This window comes from Bidens hawaiensis, unplaced genomic scaffold (assembly GCF_021521415.1).
Source record: "Bidens hawaiensis isolate Kalapana, Puna unplaced genomic scaffold, B.hawaiensis_p1.1 tig00047723_1, whole genome shotgun sequence".
Lineage (NCBI taxonomy): Eukaryota > Viridiplantae > Streptophyta > Magnoliopsida > Asterales > Asteraceae > Bidens > Bidens hawaiensis.
The window spans coordinates 49,674-57,505 of record NW_027506055.1 but is presented as its reverse complement, the minus strand read 5'-3'; the positions used below and the strand labels follow the sequence as shown (position 1 = coordinate 57,505).

The 7,832-nt window shown below is 36.1% G+C and overlaps 2 pseudogenes across 1 annotated transcript; both read left to right on the top strand.

The window, feature by feature from the left end:
- The first annotated feature begins 315 nt into the window (after nt 1–315).
- Nucleotides 316–2,697, top strand: LOC143616518 (UDP-D-apiose/UDP-D-xylose synthase 2-like; annotated as a pseudogene). Its single transcript, XR_013150674.1, has 6 exons — nt 316–695; nt 789–922; nt 1,012–1,113; nt 1,216–1,308; nt 2,154–2,287; nt 2,360–2,697. The product of XR_013150674.1 is annotated as a UDP-D-apiose/UDP-D-xylose synthase 2-like (transcript).
- Nucleotides 2,698–3,922: 1,225 nt separating this feature from the next.
- Nucleotides 3,923–7,203, top strand: LOC143616521 (4-hydroxyphenylpyruvate dioxygenase pseudogene; annotated as a pseudogene).
- Nucleotides 7,204–7,832: the final 629 nt, after the last annotated feature.

The following is a 7,832-nucleotide window of genomic DNA, read 5'->3' as shown; positions in this document are numbered from 1 at the left end:
GATTATGCTGGCTTTATTTTCAAAGATGCTTATTATCATATTCGGATATAATTGTCACTTGGTAACATATTAAATGCCAACCAGTAGCATGTTAACTGGATCATCAAGTACGATTTGTGCTTGTTTCTTTGATGTTGGATTTAAATGGAGGTTAATTGTTAAGTTTAGCTTGCCAAATGTTGAATTAGAGTATTCCGTTAGGTGGCATAGGCTTTGAATTCACATTCACTCAAAGTTTGCAGGCAACACACTCTCCACTTATGGTATGGTATCTTAAGTCTGCCATCTTAATTCACTTTTTTCCTGATTGAATTTAAAAAATGAAAATTCTAATTTTGGGATTACTGAGTGTTGCATTGACCATTCCGCTGATCATCTTTTCATTGTAGTTTCTTTAGATTTGTTCCGAACTATATAGATTAATATAAGGCTAAAAGTGGACCTTGTTTGTGTTGATTAGATTGTATCTTGTTGTGTTTGTCATCTCAATAAGATGAATTCTTTGCTTCCCCTTTACAGTCTTTTAGCGACTTGATTATATTTTCAAAGCAACATGCCAACTTATTTTGTGTCCTTACAGGATCCTGCTTACTACATCCTCAAAGAAGATACATCCCCATGCATATTTGGCTCAGTTGAGAAGCAGAGGTGGTCATATGCATGTGCTAAACAATTGATAGAGAGGCTAATATACGGTATACAAACAAACAAACTTAAGCCTCATTTTTTCCAATGTACAACACCAAAACATGCATGCTCACTCACTTTATCTTCTTTTCACGTAACAGCTGAGGGTGCAGAAAACGGTCTTGAGTTTACCATAGTAAGACCTTTCAACTGGATTGGTCCTAGGATGGACTTCATCCCTGGAATTGATGGTCCCAGTGAGGGTGTTCCAAGAGTTCTGGCTTGCTTTAGCAATGTTAGTTTCAGTCACTTTTATTTAACTTCCATTTTCCCACAATATTATCATATTATGTACCAACAGTTTTTTATTTTCTTTGTACTTAGAATCTTTTGAGAAGGGAACCTTTGAAGCTTGTGGATGGTGGTGAATCACAAAGAACCTTCATTTACATCAAGGATGCCATTGAAGCTGTTCTTTTGATGATTGTATGTCAAATGTTTTATCTTTAACATATAGTCATACGGAAAATCCTTGTTTTCTGTTTTTTTGAAAATGTTGGGTAATTGTGTTCTCTGGTCTTATTATAGGAAAATCCAGCTAGAGCTAGCGGTCATATCTTCAATGTGGGCAACCCTAACAATGAAGTTACAGTCAGACAGCTTGCTGAAATGATGGCTCAGGTGTGTTCATATTATTTACCAATTCAACTTTTTATAAATATTTGAGGGTAATTAAGATCTATTTATCATGCAATGGATTGGTTTGGGTAAAAAAATTGCTTGTGGGTCAATTTCAGGGTAAACGAGCCAAGCCGCTCGTGTGCTACTCGAGATCGGGTCGCTAAAAGCTTGAATTAAACTAAGATTAAACGAGCCCGAGCTTTAGCCAAAAAATTAAGTTTGTTTCATAAGCAGCTCGAGCCCGAGCTTCACTTATCGAGCTCAAGCTGGCTTTCAAGCCTAAATGAGACTATTATTTATATAATTTTATTTAGTATATTTAATACTTTTTATAATTTATTATTATTATTATTATTATTATTATTATTATTATGTATAAATTATCGTAATAATAACTAATAATATATATTACATAATTTATAGAAATAATTAATAAATAATAAGCGAGCTGAGCTTGAGCCTGAAAAAAATACTCATGAGCCAAACTCGTGCTTTAAATTTAGAGCTCGAAACGTGCCGAGTTCGAGCTCTTTGTAAGTTAAACCCGTCGAGCTCAAGCGTAGTCAAAGCTCGGTCCTGGCTCGGCTTGTTTACACCCCATTTATAGAACAGGTCAACTTATATTTACAATAATTATGTAACGGGTCTATTTACATCACTATCATAAAACTTGATTACTTAGGTCTAGCACCACCCACCACCTACTTTGACCAGAACATTTGACACTTTAATAAGACAGCCCGTTTTGATCCGAACCAGTTTGATTAGAACCCATTTTGCCGAGGGGCAGAATCAGAAATTGGAAACTTGTTAACAAATAATTAAGCATGTCTTGGTTTGGACAGGTGTATTCAAAAGTAAGTGGAGAAGAGGCAAGAGAGTCCCACCATTGATGTGAGCTCCAAAGAGTTTTATGGAGAAGGCTATGATGACAGTGATAAAAGAATTCCAGACATGACCATCATAAACAAACAATTAGGTACAATCGAATTTCACACTCTATTCGCTATCACATTATTCTAACGGGAATTTTTTTTTCTATAAATGCCAGGTTGGAATCCTAAGACATCGCTTTGGGACTTGCTGGAATCCACACTTACATATCAACACAGGACGTATGCCGAAGCCATCAAGCAAGCAATTGCGAAACCATCAGCAAGCTAAAAAAGTAAGGATTCTGGTTGAGTTGTCATATATACAGAACATTATCTTTCTTTCATACACCTTCATGTCAACAGTTGCTACGAAATTTGTACTTGTAATGACTAAGGAACCTGCTTTGTTTGAGTATTTTGTGTTGTATTCTTTTGTTTAGAGAGATTATTTGTGCTATTATTTACTATTCATTTGATGAATTAGTTCAGCTAAGTATCTCTTAGCTCGAATGTATCAACCTGTATTTTAAATATGTACTTTCAAAATATTATTAAGTCGTTATAGAGATGGTCGGTATCTAGTGAGAGCCTAACCCTGTTATCATTAATGCACTTGATAAACATTTGTGAAAGGTGAGAAGCTAAAGAGTTAGATTGGTGATTTATCGTCTCGTCTCAAAAGAAGTTATAGATAAGTGATTGCTATCTACTAGTGAGAAAATTGTATGGTGGTTTCTACTTGTTTAGACTAAGGCGGGTTCGTTATCATCCATTTAAACCATTATATGTTATTTTACTTATATGGTGATTATCCTTCTTCATCTGTCTCATTGCTCATGTATTCAGTCCCCTAGGCTCATACAATCACGAACTCCCGTTTATCACATTCCTTGCACTCGCCTTAATCAACTACGTGAGAATGTAAAATGCAAGTATGTTTTGAGATAAAGATTGGTATTACGAGAGCCAAGTGTTAGTTTGTTCTGAAGTGATAACATGGCATGATGGCATCCTTGCTCAAAGTGGTGTCTTGGCATCAGAATCTGAAAGTCAATGTGTAATTCTTGGCGACCGACTTTGGAGTCCAACACCTTCGTTTTTCACTATTAGCAACGCTGACAGACACAACGTGTGTGTGCGTGGCTATGGTCCCACTTGTTTCTTATGACTAAGAAAACAATATCCTTTATTAACCAAAACACCACTTTAAGCATTGATACGCCGTTCATCATATCTCAATTTTAAACACGTTTTAGTTCGATACAAACTATAAAGAAGAACTTGTTATTTCGTATATATCTTAAATCATTGAAAAAACAAAATTTTCAACATACAAGTTACAACCATTTATGCTGATAAAATGATAATAGAACCGACTATTGTTGACTCATTAAAATCATCCCCTTTGATGCACATTCCAGTGAAAAAAATATGATAGTAGATAAGATTCTAATGTTGTATGTGGATCTCCATACGATTGCATAATCATAACCAACCACTTACTTGCTTACACATGTTTTATCTTTTGCTTCACACCATCATAACTGTAATTTATTTGTATCTTAATTAGAAAAAATCACGAAAAAGAGCCTTAGTATCCAAGTCATTTGTTTTAAGTCAACCACTAAAATGATTCGTATTGGTGTGTTATAAGTCAACATTTACTATACAGCATAACTACATAAGATCACAATACTCAGTTCTCAATTATTCTCATTGATGGTGCAAAGACCAACAGTTAGGCTCATGGGGAAAGAACACGAGCTCGTTAACGGCCATGCAACCGCCGCAAAACACAACAGCTCGCAGGCTGCAGAGTCGAACTCTGTTCACATGTCAGACAAGTTCGCCGTTAAGAGGTTTGACCACGTGGAGTTTTGGTGTTCTGATGCTACCAACACGGCCCATCGGTTTTCATGGGCTCTTGGAATGCCTATAATTGCCAAATCAGATTTGTCTACTGGAAACACAGTTCATGCATCTTATGTCCTTGGTTCCGGTCAACTCTTATTTGTATTCACCGCCCCTTATCCCGTTACCAACTCCACCACCTCTGCCTCCATACCTACCTTCTCCGGTTCTGCTTGTCGCGCCTTCACCGCCTCCCATGGGCTTGCTGTCCGAGCAGTTGCCATTGAGGTATGTTTTTCTTTCGAGTTATTAAACCATCTTACAAGAATTCAAAATTACATAGTGTGTTAATAAATAACATGGCTGTAAGAGATGCCTAAGTATCAGCGTCTTGGCTCAATCTTAGCCTAAGCATAATTGGCTCTAACCTAGTCCAATCATTTTTCTTTGGGCTCTTATTGTAACATTCGGTTGGGGCGTGACACTTATGTGGCATGTTTGGGACACGTGTCAAAAAAATGGTTCAAACATGTAAGATTTTCACGGTTTTCAATGTCGGCACATATGATGCCTAATGAAGCTAACCATCTTATGTGTCTTACTCTGATTGGCCTGTTTTCTTCGTTGATTAAAAACAAATTTTACATGCCTATTATAAATAACTTTTTAGATAACATGCCTAATTTAAATTCTTTTTCCAGCTTGATAATGAAGATCGGGTCCTGGCTAATTTATTAAACAAACCTATTTTTAGGCTTAGACCGATCGAGACTCAACCTTTTTAAAAACCCAATTCGATTCAATATTTAGCAAACCGATCTTGATTAGCGCACACACTACTTAATTGACTCGTTTACACCTCTAGTAAATATCATTTTGTGTGTATTTACTATATAGTAAGGAGTGTTTGGGATTCCTTATTTTTCCTCCTTATAACTTTTCATTAAGTTAATAAGTTACAAAAGTGTAACTTATGAAACTTTTCCTCTCACAATATAAGCAATCCCAAACACCTTATTACTTTTCAAGAAGTTAATAAGTTATAAATTGATAAAAATAAGCAATCCCAAACACCCCCTAATTTAAAATCAGATCTATTAATACAAATATATAACAATGAAATGATACAGATAAAACTTTTTTTTTGAACGACCAACAAAATATGTGATTAAAAATAAATCTTTCACTTAACCAGGTCAAAGACGCCGCAATTGCCTCCTCCGTAAGCATATCCCATGGCGCCAAACCGTCATCACCTCCAATCACCCTAACTTCACCTGACACCACCATCTTCCTAGCAGAGATCCACCTCTACAACGACGTCGTGCTACATTACATCAGTTACACAAAACATCAAGTCACAACTCCCTCCACATTATTCCTACCCGGGTTCCAACCAATCCAAATTACCAACTCCTCATACCACCAACACCTAGGCATCCGCCGCCTTGACCACGTGGCACTCAACGTCCCATAACTCATTCCCGCCATCAACTACCTTAAGTCATTCACCGGATTCCACGAACTCGCTCAATTCAGTGCTGACGAAGTGGGAACCAACAACAGCGGGTTGAACTCGGTGATCATGGCGTGTGATAACGAGATGGTTATGTTTGGAGTCAACGAGCCGGTCAACGGGACGAAGAGGAGTCAAATACAGACGTTTTTGGATTATAATGAAGGGCCTGGGGTGCAGCATTTGGCATTGGAGAGTGAAGGTATATTTTGGACTTTGAGAGAGATGAGACTGCGGAGTGGTGGGTTTGAGTTTATGCCGTGGCCGCCACCGACGTATTATCGGAATTTGAAGAAGAGGGTGGGAGATGTGTTGACTTGTGAGCAGATGGAGGCGTGTGAGGAGTTGGGAGTGTTGGTGGATAGAGATCATGAAGGGATTTTCCTTCAGGTTTTTACTAAGCCTTTGGGTGACAGGTATATTCATGCATGCATGGATTACTTTTTTCTACGGTTCGGTGTGGTTTTCGGCTAGAACCAAACCGAAATTCAAAACTTCGGTTTTTGGAGTTTTTGAAACTGTTTGGTTTTGGTTTTGGTTTTTGTCATTTGAGCTTGAAAATTTTAGGCCGAATAAAAAGTTAATAAAAAATAATGAATTTAGGTATAGATAATTTTGCTAAATGTAAAATAATAGACTATTATACATTTGATAAAAAATATTGGAGTTACATTGATTAAATTCATAAAAATTACTTAATATAAAATATAAAAAAAAAACAAAAATTTAGGAATTCGGTTCGGTTTTTATTACATGCAAATTCAAAACCGAACCGTTAGTGCGGTTTTTACAAAAACATAAAACCAAACCGTCGGTTTTTGTTTCAGCTCGGTCTTTTCGGTTTGGATTTTTCGCTTTCGGATTGGTTTTTTCGGTTTCTTGCACACCCCTAGACTTTTTTCTAATGGGTCGGTTTTCATTAGTTTTCGGATGTCTTTTAACTCGATGTTTGAATTTTCACTTTGAGTCGATTACTTAAATAATTATAATATGATTATTTGTCGTTGCAACTTGCAACCGGTAAAACTAAAAGCTAGAATAACTTTTAAGGTAATCATAAATACTCATAACCACATAAAAGTTGCACAACATTAAATAACTATTTGGAAAATAAATAAACAAATAAATAAATGAAGTGTTAACTTACTCGAGTTCGAAACTCATGTCTCTTTTCATTCACTTTCTTTTTCAAATGCAATTACGTGTTATAAATTGTTTTTTTTTTCTAAGTAAATTACAAATATTGGGAATCAGCGCGCATTCAAAAGGAGTTGATCGAAAAACCATAATGATTAATGGACGTTGCATACAAAACCAAAAACACTGACCTACACTATACATATACTAGATCCGTCCATACATGTTTGCATACATGATACTTATGAATGCCGGTTCATCAAGCTTTTTGATGACAACATGCATACACATACATATATGCATAAAGATGATAACATATTGGCTGTTTTGTGTTATGTGTTTTTGATCAGGCCAACCATATTTATAGAGATTATTCAGAGGATAGGGTGTATGTTAGAGCACGATGGCGTTAATATGCGACAGAAACCAGGATGCGGTGGTTTTGGTAAAGGAAACATTGCAGAGCTCTTCAAATCTGTGGAGGAGTATGAAAAAACATTAGAAAGCACACGTTAGCATCTCTTAAAAACTTTATATGGTCATACTTGTGATTTGTTGATGCTTGTGTATTAACTTTATTCAATAATTGTGATTTTCAATAGTTTACTTTTGCTGCACCAACCGAAATTAATAACATGTCCATGTATTTGTTCCCAATGGTCCACGACTAATAAAATTATAACGCCTTTAAATGCAAGTCGTCGGAAAAGCATTTTTGACTGGAAAACTCACATATTTGCTAGAATAGTCATCCTTTTCATCATAAACATCTTTGTAACATTATATCGGACCTTTAGAAACATTTTTTAGCAAAGCTTCAATTATTGAGGTCGTTGGAACCCTAGAACCACCATCGGAATAGTTGGTGGCGTTCACGTGGTGGTGAGTTAGTTGGTGATGGTGGTGGTGTTCAGTTGAGTTTTCAATTAAACAATATGACTTTTCGAGCTTAAAACGTTTTTCCGGCGACGTTCAACTAACGACTTTAAAATTCTGTTAGTTGCAGACCACTGAAAACAAATACGAGACTGTAACGGCAAACTTGTTAGTTGAGAACGTTATTTGCTACAATTAATAGATGAATTTTATTTAAAATCTATATACATGAAATAAATATGACAATTAATAAATGGCGGGAACCGAAG